This window comes from Corvus cornix, chromosome 2 (genome assembly GCF_000738735.6).
Source record: "Corvus cornix cornix isolate S_Up_H32 chromosome 2, ASM73873v5, whole genome shotgun sequence".
Taxonomy (NCBI): domain Eukaryota; kingdom Metazoa; phylum Chordata; class Aves; order Passeriformes; family Corvidae; genus Corvus; species Corvus cornix.
In genome coordinates, this window is record NC_046333.1 from 68,126,765 (window position 1) to 68,143,316 (window position 16,552).

A 16,552-nucleotide genomic window follows, 5' to 3' on the forward strand; every position below is an offset into this window, starting at 1 on the left:
TAGCTTACATAGCAAACCTTGAATACAAATACTCCCCTCCCTGCAACAATACTGGGACACATCCAAAGAGATGTTCTAAAACCAGCCAAGCTTTTTTTGCATGCTTCTTTGGGTACACGTGTTGGTGCTCTTAATTCAAAGGTTTGACTGAGAGAGTATGCTGTTTCTGAAAGGCTTAGCATAGATGCCTAAGGAACAAGCACAAGAACATGGGAGGTGTGAACAATACTGTCTGAGTATTTTCTTTAACTGCAGCCACTAGATACTTAGCAATTACAAAAATTTGCATGCCCAGAATCATAGGCTGCTCCAAACCCCATGTAATTAAATTCTTCTTCCCCATGGGATTGTCCAATTTACTTTTGAAACCACTATGGGTTTGTCTTCCAAAGTATTTCTTGGTGGCAAGTTCTGGAACATACATGTTGGCTTTCTTCATCCCTTTCATCACAGCCCTTTCTCCAGATTGACTAGCACCAACCTTATTTCCCTTTCCTTCTTCCAGAAGCCAGTCCAAGGCTGCCATTCTTCTCCATGCTTCTTCCTCTTCTACTAACTCTTGGAACAGGGCCCAAAATGGGACACAATATTCAATATGGGGTTTGTTTTTTTTTTTAAACTACCACTGAACAGATGCTTGCAGAAAACCACCCAAAACAAACCCAATGCCCTTTTCCTGAGCAGCAACATATAGCCAGGAATCAGTTACTGTTTTATGTTTTTCTATAGGCACAGTTTGGTATGTAAGCCTGTTTCGTCCCCATCCTCAATGCCTGGCATCCATCTGCACTCAAAGTCAGCTCTCATTTTAATCATGAAATCACTTAGTATTTTCAAAGAAGCCTGCAGAGTTCACAAGGAGCTTCAGGAACTCTCATGTCTTTCCTGTACCATCCTGCACCACTTATGTCCTTTCCTACACTGAGTGATGAAGAGGTTAATGAGAAGCATCCCACTTAAATAAGCAAATGAACAAACACCAGCAGCAGCAATATCTTAAAGTGTTAACTGCGAAAATAAAACTGCAACTGTAACTGACTACAACTCAAGTACCAGACAGGGAACAATATGATCTGGAAAACTGATTGAAAAAACAACTTGAATTTTCAATGAAAAAAAAAAAAATTATTTAAAACTGGTGCTAGAAGTAAGTTACATTTTTTCCCTAAGTCCTTTCTACACTTTCACTTTTTCATTGCATCCTGTATATATAATCCACAAGAATTCAACATCAGTTGTCCAGTGCAGGTTGCCTCACATTTAATTTTTGCCTACAAACAGAGGTGTTTTGTTACACGTTCATATGTATTAGCAATCTCTAACTGTAAACACTGTTAAGCTTTTCCAGTCTTAACTCTGCACTACATCAAACATTTCACATGAGACAGGAATTCCAGACAGCGATACCACAATGCAAACATAATACAGAAGAGTTTCCAGTATTTTTTCCACTTCTTCTTCAGCAATTACACAAAAAATATCTTGGAATTGTAGTGTATTGGCACAGACTAGAGAAACTAAAACTGAGGGTTCTAAACCTCCTATGTATGCGCCTGTGTTTTTGTCTGAGTATGCATATTAATAGCATATTTTCAAATCAAACAAAAGTTCCACTTAGTTTGAAACGTCACTATAAATATTTGCAAGAAAAAGAAGTCTCAATTTATTGTACATTTCACCTAAAATGCTGATTTGCTCTGTGTTTCTGAAAGAGGGTTCAGACTGTGCTGGTCACTTACATAAGAAACATGTAACTTCAGTTAATTCCTTCCAGAATATGGTGTTACATTAATACAGAGCACAAACCAACAGTGCAACCAGCAATAAGTTGTGCATATCCCAGCATTAGAATGGGCATCCCCAAAGATGCCTTGAAGGAGATGGGGGGAGCAAAGGACAATATTTCTTCAAATTATAGGCTGATGATCACTGCCATGCCCTGCTGCAGATACCCTCCTCAAAACTCTTACTGTGGGGAGGGAGGGAGTGTTTGAGTGCTGTAACATCATCCTTTCTAAATAAAGTTAACCACCTTTGATTCTGTTTCAATGAAATAGTTATGCAGGGAACCATTAGATGTTCTTCAGCCACGTTCTGTTTTTGCAAATACGTCACATTTCAATACAACAAGGACTGTAGGTTTTAAGAACAGATTAACTGGGAAATTATGATGTTAGAACTTGGTGGAACATCAGCAATAGAAAACTACATCTCAGCAGCAAACAGTTGTGCAGTGGCTGGCAGGTTTGATTGTCAACGTCTACCTTCAACTCCTAAAAAGTCCTTTTCTCATGCTGTTTAATTCCTACTCTTTTCCATGTATTTTGTATAGGTGTTAATTGTAAATGTCACTTGGAAACATTGCTCCTATTAAACCTACATTTCTTACAGGACACTGCTGTTGGGGACGAAATCAACATGAGAAGAGAAACACACACATGTACCCCAGTAATATTTCTCTACTCGATTTTTCAAGTTTTTCCACCTTAAACTAGCTTTTAATCTTGACTGCCATGTCACATTTAGAGTTATATGGTCTACAGCAGCCTTTTCTTCCCCTTGTGTAGATAGTTTTCTCTGTTTCTTTGATTACTTAGAGCATCAAATATATATCTATGTTATTTTAATATATGAGTAGGGCAGCATTACTGGTCATATTGGACTTTAGTAGGTTATAGGCTATTTAATTATTTTTGCTTTTGAATGTCTTTCCTTCTCAGAGCATAAGCATCCATGTGAAGATAAACTCATAATGCCAACCAAAAATGCAACTAATCAGAACATTATATTCTATAACTGGAAGTGGGCAACAATACAAGAGAAAATGGTATTTCTTCACCCTTGAGTTAAACAGGTCTACCTTCTCCTGATGGTTTTATATCATGTAAGTGGAATTAAAAAAAAAATTACATATGTTAAAAAATGGAAATAACAAAACACTAGACCTAAGATTTCTTAAGACCATGCTCATAAAACCAACAAGGATAACATTAATAATACATAAATTGTCAACGTATCTTTTAAGGAGTATGATTAAGTTTTATTGTCTCTGAAGAGGAACTAATGTATTAAGTAAACTTTCCACAGTCTCACAGTGGAAAGAAAATGTCCTCCTCCTAACAAATCCAAAAGGTTTTCCAAATACATCTCCTTTTCTTATTATTTCATCAAAAATAGAGAAACAAACACTCCTCAGGTAAGCAAACTCTCTTTCTCCTATATGATGCATCAAGATAAATTAGAACTGTTCTCCTTTCCCCTTCCACTGCAGCTTTAGCCTCATTTTGGAGTGACTTGTCTTCCACTGAATCTATAGTTAAGATGCTACTAATAAATTGAAAACAGTGCACATGACTGTTCTCACCATTTTAGATGGCTGTAAAAAAAAAAAAAACTAAATTAAAAATTTAGGAATTAATTTTAAAATTTAAAGCCTCCTGTATTATTCCAGTCAAGAAATCCCAGCCAGATTTCAGGGTACCATGCACCAAAGTATTTGATGTGGGAAGCAAGGAGTTAGTTTCATTTCTTTTTTTCACTAATAAGTACAAATAAGAAAAGCCCTTCCCAGGTTCCAGACTTCTTTTTGAGGTCCTTTAATACTGGGAACATTTCATAAGGGAAAACTCTTCTATCTTGATATTTTTGGAGCTGCAGGTTATGATACCCCAGCATTCATTCAAAATGCTCGAAAATTTGAGAGTTAAGCAAGGACATCTCTCGGGGCTCATCTACAGAGGAAAGCTAGTGCAAAATAGGCTAAGGTTTAAACTTGAAGTATACCCAGCCATTTCACACTAACTTCTGAAGTGAACACATTCTATATTAAGAGCACTTCACTGCAATTTAATCCAATCCCCAGAGTGATGTGAAAAATGGCTCTCTTTTTTGTGGGATATCAGTGTCCTAATGTAAGGCTCGTCTAGAACAGATACTGCCAAAAGACATCCCAGTAGTTTCACAAACATACACGTGCCATGGTACACATTATATAATGCTTGTAAGGACATTAAAACATTCTAAAATACCTTAGTTAGATTATGAATGAAATTTAAACAGATGGGTAAAACACTACACTACTATATTGGCAGAACACTTTCATTTACCTTCTTTTTGAAAACAAATGTGAATACTAATTGGCAGGTTCATTCTCATCACATAGACAAGGCTTTCAATACCAGAGTTTGCAAGAGCTCCATTCACAACTGCCCTCCAAAACACTTGGCATTTCAACGCAGAAAAGTAGTAGTCAGAGAAGGCTCAGGACTTTCAGAGGTTCAAGACACTGATGTGCATGTGTTAAACTTTTCAGGGAACCCTGAGATCAGAGTGCTGGGATGAGTATCCCTGCTGGAAAAAAAGCACCTCTGTTTTTATGTATCTACCTCAAGAAGGTACAGGTGTCTTTCCAGCCACTATCTGACGGCTGCTCTTCATAGAAGCTGTCTCACCTCTGTGGGGTATTCAACAAACAAGAGGTTCATTAAGAGGTGGCAAATGAACCTGAAGCCATCTTCCACTACACGAGGGCACAGGGCTGTGTGCCCTAACGCCACCAGCTATACTTTATACTTGAGAAACCTGCAATACATAATGTTGCTGGCTGCTACTGACATGGGCAAACTGTTCTGCAGCAGCAGCTGCCTCTTAGCAGAAATTACTGACCTTGGAAGAAATAACTGGGCTGGGGTGGGAAGGGGAAGAGCAAAAGAGGAGTCTGACTTTTCTAAGAGGTTCCCAAAAACATCAAGTGAAAAACTAAACATTGCATTGCTGGGTATTTAGTCCTGAGCCTTGTACTTAAGCAAGAGAATTGCCAACTCCTTGATCACTTCTGATGCCTGAAGGAGCATGGAACAAAAATCAAGAGCTGGGCATTGGCACCAGTGGGAGAATATAGGGTGAAAAGAAGATGAGAGGTCTTGGGGAAGTATAAACACAGCTTTAGGGTCCTCTGAGGAATGGAACATTCAGAAATGCACATGCCAAATAGGTTCTTACTTTTAATTCAGAGGTACTCAATGGAAAGTAGTCTGTACTGAAAAATTAAGGACTGGAGCTAAACAGATTTCCAAAAGACCCTGCTTTTGGGCAGAACACACAACTGATACTTACACCGCATCTGAAGAGGTATTCACAAATTGCTTCTAGAGCAACCTCTACAACTGTGTTCCCATATTTTGGAAAAATAAGCCCACATTAAAAGCACAATGATTAAAAGCATCTTTGGGCATCCCATGCAACAAGTTATGGGTAGTCAGATGCTCTGAACTGAAAAAGTAATTCAGAGTAGTATTACCTTGCCAAATCTGCTGTTTTATACTGTTGCAGAGGAATATATTCTAAATACAATCTACTGGCAACAGCTGAAAGGAGGCATGATGGAAAAGAGTAAGTGACAACCTGTGCTTTCAAACTGAATCTGGTCTCTCCTGTCTGTTTTTTGGCTATACTAGCTAGGATCAGCAAATACATGAGGACTTGTCTCAACTGGAGAACTCCTGAAGCATATCCAAAATTATTATTATTACTAAAAAACAAAATGCTCCACCAAAACAACAAAACCAAAAAAACCCTCAGAGAAAGTCCTAAAGTCAACAGTAGGAGACTACCAAGAGTAAGATCAGATGCTTTGCTTGAGGAAAAAATATGACATCCTCCCTCAATTAGGCTTTGTCCTGTATTACTGCAGGCAATTACTAGAACACACAGGAGGCATTTGTCTTCACAGCATTTTGCCCCACATCTTGACGCCAGTACAAATGGTATAGGTTCTCCACACGTGGGATTTACAGCAAAGGTCTTGAACATGGCCCCCAGCATAAGGACACAGATCTGCTGGAACAATTCTAGAGGCCCTGGAACAGGTTTCCCAGAGAAGCTGTGGATGCCCTGCCCCTGGAAGAGTTCAAGGCAAGGCTGGATGGGGCTCTCAACAACCTGGTCTAGTGGAAGGTGTCCCTGCCCATGGCAGAGGGGATGGAACTGGATGATCTTTAAGATCCCTTCCACCCCAAACCATTCTATGATGATGGCCACAAGTCTAGGGAAAATGCCCATTATAAGAACAAGTTTTCATCAAATTTTGCAATAAAGTGGTAAATAAATAAACCCTCTCCCCCCGCCCCAAAAACATGCCCATGATAAATCACAAGGAAATAACCACAGCAGAAGGCGGTGAACAGGGAAGGCATCTCAGCCAGCAGCTGGAAGGGCTGGAGGCAGTGAGCTGCCCTAACACAGCAGGATGGATCACATGCATGGGCTCTATTTGGGTGCATGCTCTTCATATTGCTGAGGAAAGCAGTAAGTGTCTGCGTAAGACCTTAGGCTTTCTACTTCATTGACTCTTGTCATATTTATGAACAAATTATCAAAGGAAAAATCTCACAGACAAAAAACCTGAACTGATAAGTACATAAACCACTAATTAAGTAGTTAACACATGCTGCCATACATAGAAAATTGTTCAGAGCTGCCAAAGTGGCTTCCCTCAGGCTACAAAGCAAGGAATATAGAAGCCAGGATTATTAGTTACAAGTGGTCCCAATCCCCAAAAGCTATTTTTTCCTGTAAGAATCTGCTTTTATTAAGTACTGGATTTTTTTTATTTACAGAAATTATAAGTATCTAGATTAAAATAAAAGTACCAACATTGATACTATTGTTAGACAGAAGATACAGCTAAAGAAGCAATAGAATTAGCATTGTGATATTTAAGTGGGACATATTGTTTCAGTAGCACCAATGTATAAATATGAAACCACAACTTCTAAATTATTACAAAGACTAATACTAGGAGGCTGAAATTTTGATGGGGCAAAAAAAAAAAAATCAAGAAATTAGGAAGCTGCATCTGTGGCAGAGAAAACAACCAATCAAGAGAAAAGCATGTGGTTTAAGGCAAATTTCCAGACAAGTTTCATAAAAGCCAAACCAGTTAACGTCTGTCTCAGAGAGTAGGACTTAGCAACTAGTATCAACCCTACCAAAACCAAGGGAGGTTTAGTTAGGTGCCATAATGCCTGTTGCTACACAAAAGCCAAGAACAAAGTGTATCATGTCTGATACTTTAAATCAAAGTATGTAGTGGCCTCAGAGAGAATTTTACAGTTTGTGTAGCTGGCAAGAGGAAAGTACTACTTATTTGACTATTTAGTGATGTAGGCAGGAGCACATCTTTTCACAGGAGTCATACTGATGTGTTCACAGCTCAAGAGCAAATTCATAGATTTTTAAATATATCATCGCTGCAAATTCACAAAAGGACTTACATCTACAACCTGTTAATTTGAAAAAGCAGGGAAAAGATAAAAAAGAAATCTCCATTTGATTTTTGGCCTTGCAGGTTGTTACAACTCCCACTGCTGCAATTCCAAAGTCCAGCACTGAAGCCTCACGTGTTCAGCAGGAAGTTCATAAAGCTGTGCTCGGACTTATATTTACTAAGACATGGTTCATGGGTGACAGGGTCTGAACATTTTTAGGTACAGTAGATGCCTACAATGCTGAATCTTGCCTTAGGAAATGACCCATTAAGAACACACAGACAAAACAAAAATATCAAGGGGAGTCACTACACAAAAGACAGAAGAATTGCTATTGAGTAAAGCAAAGATCGTGTACACAAAAATAATGGGACTAGTACATAAGCAGCCACAATTGTGAGCTCCATTTTAACTTGGAAACCATTTAAACATGTCATAGATAAGACAGAATGATAGATGAATTACATGACTGGTTGTTTCCTGAAACCTGCCAGGGACCCACCTGTTCATGTCAGATTCCAACCACTAAACAAACAGAATGGAATTGAAATTTAATTTCTCCTAAGATGAATGCTGTGCAATTTTAGATAGCTATATTATGTAAAAAGATATTGCATTAAATACTTTTCAGACAAATAGCAAGATACCCCAGGCATAAGGAGAGGGTGTAAAAATGAAACTGAACTTATACAGTAATTGAATTATTTTCTTCAGGAGTGAGATGTAGCTTCAATTAACTCCACATGGTTAAACAGGTCAATAGAAACTGAGGGGAAAAAGAGAATATGCTATACTTACAAGAAAATAGGAAGTAAAGAACACTGGGAAGAATACAGGGAGATGCTAAAACAGATAAAGAACGGGTATTAGAAATGCAAAGTAAAACTCTGAAGTTCTCATAGTTACAGATGCTCAACACAAACTATTTTTCTAGTGATAAAGAAAAAAAGAGAGAGGAGAATTAGAACAAAACCAAAAGTGAGATGTAGTGTAAGCTACAAAGTCAATTAAAATACTAGTGGTGAAAGCAGCATGCCATAAGAAACCAGAGAAATAATTATGGTGGGTATGAATATATTGTACATACAACAAATGACAGACTAAAAGGATTAACCATGACAAGACTGCTGACTGACAGTAAAAAAGGAGAAACAGACAAATGTGATAGTCTATATGGGAAATACATCACACTAAGTGAAATACCTCCGAGACTTGCTTGCTTAAAGACTAGCAAATTTGGAAGGTACCTTGGGTAATAAAATTTGTAGTGAGGTAGTTTCAGGTATAGGTGGAAGAAACACTGTTTTAAAAAGGCAGCCGTAAACCTCTTCAGTTTATTTCTGTTTATAAACAAGACTGCTCTCAAGGCTATGTTTCAAAAGTGTCCTTCCAGTTAAAACCTACTGGAGATCCAAAGCAATACTCAGGAGAGCCATACTGGGTATTACCGAGAAATTTCATCTTTTTACAAGTGGTCACTCATTACTTGGAATATATTTTACCAATATTTTGCAGTTTCATACCATTACAAAATATGAATCAGAAGCTTCCTGTCATATATACTTACATGTAAATTTCAGGATTTAAAAATAACCTCATCACAGCAGCAACCCTATTTTGCTCAGCATCGAAACTGTAGACATAGAATTACTCTTAGTTCTGTCAAGTTGGAAATCTGTTTAAAAATTTTCTATCCAAAATTATTTTACTTCCTAAAAATCCTAAAATGTACTGATGCTCAAAAGTGGAAATTTGTAGCAACAAAGATTTCCGAGTTATTGTATAAGGATGGTCTGTGGACATTCTCTGTCACTGGCAGTTTGATATACAGAGTTATAAGAAACTCTGCATCTCCATTTGATCTCAGAATACGTCACCATATCACTAATGTGCTGCCCTAGGATTAGCAGTTAACTGGAACAAAAGTTATTGCTTATTCCATTCTGTTCTTATCTATACATCAACATATTGGTGTTTTGCAATCATAAACACCTTGGCTTTTTTTTAGTTACAATAGTTGATGACTTTTCCACTCCAGCTACATCACAAAAGATACCACACCATCAGACATTTCCCCCTACAGCTCAGTCAAACTGCTGTCAATCTCAAAGAAGTGTATTTTTCAAGCTGTTCTTTTGAATCACCACAATTAAGAAAAATGTTGCAGAGGGATCATCCTTTTCATTGATTTTTAAACAAAATTATACACTTACCGAAATTTCTAAAAGAATTAATGAGGGTTTTGTATTTCAAAGAGGGATTACTCCCTTCCTGACTCCACCTCTCACTCCACAAAACCAGGTAAGAGACTACAAGCAAAAAGCAGCGCAATCACATCCAGGCTCATATCAGATCAACACCACAAATAGAGTAACCAAGTTCATTCCTGCTACAAGGAGGAAGTCTGCTGCATGTATGTCCTTGGGCTTGACTGCTCTTGCCAGCAGACTGGCATTCTGTTTAGTTGGAAAATTCAGGAAGATCACTCCTTCCATAAGCCTCAGCACGCTCCTGTGACCTGGGCAAGCAGCACATACTGAATTACTTTGAGATACTTAAGTATCAATCTAGTTTACATAACATCAAAACTAAGATTTGTTTCCTTTCACTCCCCTGTTTCTTGCTTGTATAGTCTGCCAGAAACTCAGAGCAGGTATTTCTGCCTAACCCAGACACAAGGCAGCTGGGTTCCTTAATACCATCCCGCCATCCACTGATGCATCTGCTGGACCATTCCAGAGTTCAACCAAATTCCAGTTTAAAATTATCAACTGTGGTTTTACCTCCCTTGTTTTTTCCTTTCCCAGTCTCGAGTAAGACAAATGGGATCCTAAACCAAGTTTACAAAAAACATTAAATATAGTTCAACTATCACTACTGAGTATCTGGGCAGAAGTATTAGTGCTTTCCTACTCTAGGCTCATTATTTGGACAGAAATATCAACTTCTGACTAAGTGTCAAGAAATGAGTAATAAACTGACATAAACAAATGAAGACATGCCAGAATCCCCACAAAAACGGACAAAACTAATGTAACAGCAGGAACAAGCCAAACATTTTTGTGGCGTGCATTGGGTTAATTTTCAGCCTGATCAGTTCCCATGTGCTGCTGCTGACCAGGAACTCATCGGGGAGAGGCAGGGGAAAGAGGACAGGATTTACAGAGTAACATGAAAAGCACCATGTCTAAAGAGAACAGCAACACATTCTTCTCCAGTTTAATGACTAGCAAATAACAATTAGCGTTTTAAAACCCGCTTCCTTCTGTGAATCTATCTTCTAATATTTCAGTTCCGTGGCTACAAAATACACTATGATTGGGAACTACTTCTGCAAACATAATGGGACTTGTACTTTAGACCATATCTGTGGATTAGTTTATTTTTTACTGTAGAAAACAGCCTGTAATGTAAACTCCTTAAACTCTCCCAAAAAATCATGAGGAAAACTGTTGCAGTTATCTGCAAGATAAATACAGTGCCATATCATTGCTGCCATCAATTTGTAGTTTATCAATGCTTAGCTAGAGAAAAAAAAGGAACAAGAAAATTTGTTCCAGGAAAGAAAATGCGAACAGGATGTCCCACTGAGACATGAGCTACAGTGGGAGGTGGGAGGTAAAGCCACGCATCCGCTGAGGCTGCCACAGTCTGCAGTGGGATGAAGCACAAACAGGGACAGTCAGAGAAGTGTGACTATTCATCACCTCCTCTTCACAAGCAGGGACTTCCCTGCCTGCTAGGTCCAGGCAGCAAGAGTTTTGACTACAATAAATGCTAGAGTAGACTACAAGGGAGAGGAAAAGGGACTAAAGTTCAAGCTGAGGCTTCACAAATCTGTCTAACAAAAGCTCCAGTAAGCCCCCAGAAAATGTTGTTAGAGAGTGCCCTGACATCTCTGAGAATTATATTAGTGCAATATGTACTCAAAAAGCCGATTTGGGATTATGTAGTCGCCAACTTTGTCAGTCTTCTGAAGGACACAGAAAACAGTGAAAAGGATACAAACGCTAAAGCTATTAGGAAAGGTTTTTGTAATGGCTATGGTAAATAGTAGATTTCATTGTAAAACACATTCCTTTCACATGCCATAACACACTGCCCATGCAGATGTGGTACTTAAAGACATGGCATAATGGTGGACTTGGCAGTGCTGGGTTGAGATGAACTTAAAGACCCTTTCCAACCTAAATGATTCTATGATTACCAGCCCATGAAACAGTTTTGCTTCCAGAGAAAGACTCACACTATTCCACTTTGGGTGTTCTCTCCCAATTGCTTCTCCACAAGACAAGTCTTTCACTGTGCATACCAGCCGAGAAGCAAAGCCTTCCCCTTCCTTTTAGGATGGTTAAGGTTTAAAGTTCAAAATTTCCCCTTCTTTTTCATCTAGCTTATATATGTTCCCTGTAACATCTGAAAACCCACTATGATGACCATGAAGTAGAAAGTAATCAAATGCAGAAGTGGACAAATGGATTTTGGCTCAGAGGATAAACTGGAAACACAACAAACCTAAACAGGTGGTTCTTTTGTTTTAAGATTTACTCCTTCTATGTAACAGTTCTCAAACTGTTCTGAAGTAAAAATACTGCTTCAAAACAAGGTCAGATGTATACTTAATAAATTGTAGTAATTTGTAAAGAGGATTCTATTCTTCCCTGTTCAAAGCTTTACTTCTGCTGCAATTTCTATTGTTAAAAGGAATGTTGCCCATATCGATTCAGGAATAATATAATTTTAGCATTTACTACTGGAGTTAATATAGTAGTTTTAATTCTTTTGGTGTATGAACATGAATCCATAGTCTGCATGTTACTTGTAGCAAAAATAAATAAGAAACAATAAAATTTGCAGACACTAATACAGCAGTTATATCAATGGATTCTCCTTGAGGAATGTTAAAATTGAAGCAGAACATACCCAGCACTATATGCTACATTTAAAATTGATCATAACTTTAGTCCCACACATGCTTAGCTGAAAGACAGAAATTATTTAATTGAAAATATGTTTTCTTTATGTGGTAAAGGGAAGTCAGTGGCTTGAATTCAGGCCTGCGCTGTTTCTAGATCACCCTTTGAAAAGGTCTATCAGTGATTTCACTCTATTTTGGTAACTTAAAAAACTACATTTCAGTGGTCACAAATCAACTGGAAACAACAACTTATAACAATTATTTCCTTCCAAAAACACCTCCTCTCCTACTAGGATGCCATTACAAAAGCCAAAGCATTTGTCCCACACATGCTCTCTAGTGAGCTAGCACTGATGGCCCTGTACAGCCATACTACACAACAAAGCAAAAAATCAGGACTCATAAGCAAAGAAAGTGAAGCACAGCCCGTTTAAAATAATGTACATCCACTGCTGCATGTTGTAATCCATCCTATTATATGCCCAAGAGCTGCCTTACAATGTTCTGATACAACCAAACACTACAACAAGTAAACTCAAGCCAGATACTGAAAGCAAAATTCTCCCCATTTTGTAGTTCTCACAGACAAAAAAATGTTCTACAGCAAACCAAGCATCTCCAGAGACATGCACATTATTTTCAATGAAAAATTTGCTCATAAAACTGTTTTCCACTACATCCTTGACCAGCTAGAGTTATCAACACTCCTGATGTCCTGAGGGCATCTACAAAAGCAGATGGCATTCTGACTCTATCACATTGCCTAAAACACCTTCTGTTCCACCACATGACTCTCAGAGAAAATGTACCTCCATTTTGCATTTCCTTGCTTTTATTCCTGCACACTGACACAACAGTTACTAGCTGGCACATTCTTTAACCCCAGAGCTACAGGTGTTTCTCAGTGATCCTGATGGATTCCTCTGCATGTGAAAACACTTTGACTGAATCAACAACAGCATCAGCAGAGCAGTCTGGGGGGAAGGGGGATGGATTAGATGACAAAGGTCTTTTCCAACCCTATTTCCTAGTATTCTGTGATGCATATGTGACGACACTTTGGCCTTTTTTCCCCCTGACCTAAAGGCAGTTGCCTTTCAACAAGCTGGAATACCAAGACAAGGTACCTGGATCTAAGGTATCAGGTGCAGATTAGCAAACTGTGGAAAGTGACAATCGGATTCTCAGCTAACTGCTGCATTCAGTCCTGGTGGGGAGAGCTCTGCCTGTGTCCTTGAATCAACTCTGGAGGGAAAGAATCCTCTTCTGTGGAGAGGCCTGAATATTTGGCTGGGAAGCCACAACCCCAGCTCCAATATATGTATCTGTCCCTCTGCCATAAAGCTTAGGGTCTCACACTATGTAAGATCTTTGTAATAATGTTTCTATGGATGGCAGTCTCCACTCTGAAATGGTAATTTCTGCAATGATCTCAGTGATGTAAAAATTACTCTTGTTTTACACATTATTTGTAAAATACTTCCAAATCAGAAGACTGGACTCTGTGACTGGGTACAAGAAATGATAGCCTTCTAACTGTTTCAAAATAATGATGAGAAAGATAGGCTGGGGTAAGAGGAAGCTTCCAGATGATTAGATTAAAAATGACAATTCCATTTTTCTTCAAGGGTGAGGAACAAGAACAGCCATTCATCAGGGCAAACTGCTAATCTCCTTAGTTTCAGCACAACCAAAATACTATCTAAATTGAATATGGGTGCTATTATTGGATAAACTTAGTGCAATACCTTTTGGACTGCCCAAGGGAGTTTATGGCTGACTCTAGGAATCATTCTCTGAGGTGACCTTCTGCAGTGCTTGGTGTTAAACTAGAATTTGGCAGGGTTACAGATAGAGAAGTAAAGCCAGTCTGATTGGCATTTAAGTGCGAACCATAATAAAATCACTTTTCCCCTGACATGGGGGAGTCTGGACTATCTGATAAAACAATAGCAAGAGTGGACATAAACAGTTCAAGAGTGCCATGCTTCCCTGACTTACTGCATTCATCGAGGTGGGATGACAACGGTTAATTTTTGAGGGTATTTCTTCTCCTTTTTTGGACTTAGAGTGGTCCTGCAACTGCCTGTTTTGTCCAGCATTGCCTAGTGTTACTAGCCACTCATGAATGCTGGAAGTTAACTGATATACAAAGCATATGGGAGAGGGAAGGGGGAAACTAGGTTTTCCGTGAGTCTCAGCCAAAGCAGAGCCAGTTCTCTCTTGAGAGGCCTTCAGATTCCTCCTTTCTCCCCCTCCCTAAATCAAGGAATACTTTGTCAGAGAAACATCATCATGAGCCACAGGAGTGTTCAGTAGTGAACAAGAGTTGCAGGACGGTGGTCCAGGCTGGTGGTGCTTCTGTCCTTCTGCCAGTTCGCAGCTGCTGTCCCAGGCTGGCAGGCAGGAGGTGATGGGCTCCCAGCAGGACAGGCATGGAAAGGACACAGCAAGGGCACAGAGAGAGACACCCCTGTACAGCAAAGCACAGGGTTACCTTAGAGAAAGATAAAAAAGGCTGATGAAACTCGGCAAGAAAGAAGGAGGTAGAGGGGAAAGGAGTTGAAGCAGAAAGACCATTTAGCTGTCTGCCAGCAGGGGCAGCCACAGCTGGCTGCAATTTGGTGAGCAGCCCCTTCCCCACCTGGTCTGCCCAGAGCAAGCCTCAGCTGCTCCAGGCCCAGCCATCCCATAGCAAAAGGAGCTGGTTACAAAACTCAGTCACTTCAAAGCCAAACAAAAAACACCCACAAAACAAACAAACAAACACATCTTTTTAAGGATGTCTATTTCTTTGCTGAGGAGATCTGTTCACTGAAAAGGAGACTGCTTCCTCTGCTGTTAGCATCATGTTAGTAGGAAAAACCTGCAGGCATCGTTACATTCATTTCCAAGCCAGACTGTGTTCAGTGTAGGCGATCTTCAGGCAACGTAAAGGATAAAAAACGAAGAGAGCTTTGCTGAGTGTGCACACAGCCAAACATTTTTAGAAAGACTTAAAGGTGGCCAAGTCTGAACGGATTACAGCATGATAGCAAAAGCACATCTCTGACACACAGGCCAAAGCTCTGTTAAATTGCAAATCATCACACAAAGGCTTGTGTGAGGAGCAGATTATCAGCTGCACCACTTTTGACAGCAAAGATATTCAGAAAGCAAACTGCAGAGCAACAGATGACATTCTCAGGATATGGGAATTCCTGACATCCCATACATTTCTACCATATAATTTCCTCTGATGCAATCCCAATACTCACTGCAGAACTTTCTGCTATTGACATTTTCCTTTCCTTTTCCTTTCCTTTATTCTCTAGCAATTTAAGTTTGGATAATAGCTAAAGAGCTTGAGGTTTTTGCCCCTCCTCTTTTCAAAAGACTAAAATCTCAAGCCAATAAAGTTTCAGCACTTTCACAAAGTTTAAATACTGCAAGTAAGATGGCTAAAAACAATCCAGCCCCAACAAATGTGACATATAGCAATGATTCCCTGTTACACTTTCAATGGAAAACTAACCATCAGACATTGCACTGGAAGTTAGCCTGTGTGAACATACACACACACACACACACACAGAGTTCTTTGTAAACCTTTCTTTTTGTTTTAAAAATTTCTTCCTGGAAAAGATATTCCTTCATCTATTATACTAAGAGATGTCAATTTGCACTGAAAAGTGTTCCTTCTCATCTGCTTACCAAAGCTGCATTTATGATTCAAAAGAATCAATTATTGTTAAATTCAGTTTCTGTAGAGGTTTTTTTTCCCAGTGTAATTGATTCTTTTACTATGTGGATTTTAGTATTAAAGTTCATTAAATTAATTTAACACTGTCTCATCTAATTTACATCTATAACCTATATTTGAAAAATAGTTGTTGTTATCTCTTAGTAAAGACTAATTTCTTGGTTAATTTAACAATATGACCACTTAAAGATGTATCTTCTTTCACAAAATATGACAAGGTACATATTCATAAGTATTACCATAAAACAGCAAAACTGGCATATAATCAAATGTAAACAATCAGAAGCACGCAGACATTTTTCAGCATATATACATTCATCCCAAACTTGATATATTTTGAAAATTTGTCATTCAAATTGAATATTCACATCCCTATTGAAAGTTCAAAGTGCCGAAGTTTCATAAATAAAGAAAACATTTAAGAGTAGTCCATGAACACATACAAGATATTTAGAGCAAAAAAAGGTCAGTGCAACTTGAAACACACTTGCCAGACCATAACCTCATGAGAGGGTAAGAATAGCAATACTATGGCAGCACAAAGATTAGGAAAGTCCTAACCACTACAGCAGTGGAGGATAGAATATTACTTCTACTGTGCTGGTAGCAACTGCAATAAAATGA

General features: G+C 38.7%; 1 protein-coding gene across 3 annotated transcripts in view; it reads right to left on the bottom strand.

Moving 5' to 3' along the window:
* Window positions 1-16,552, bottom strand: part of CDYL (chromodomain Y like) — a 106,338-nt gene that overhangs the window by 14,866 nt on the left and 74,920 nt on the right. The window contains exon 1 of one of the 3 annotated variants that reach the window (XM_039549630.1): window positions 8,067-8,087. The exons of the other annotated variants lie outside the window; for them this stretch is intronic. The gene's annotated coding sequence lies outside the window, so the exon portion shown is untranslated. Of the gene's footprint in view, window positions 1-8,066; window positions 8,088-16,552 lie in introns of those variants that run through there. 3 annotated transcript variants of the gene reach the window in all.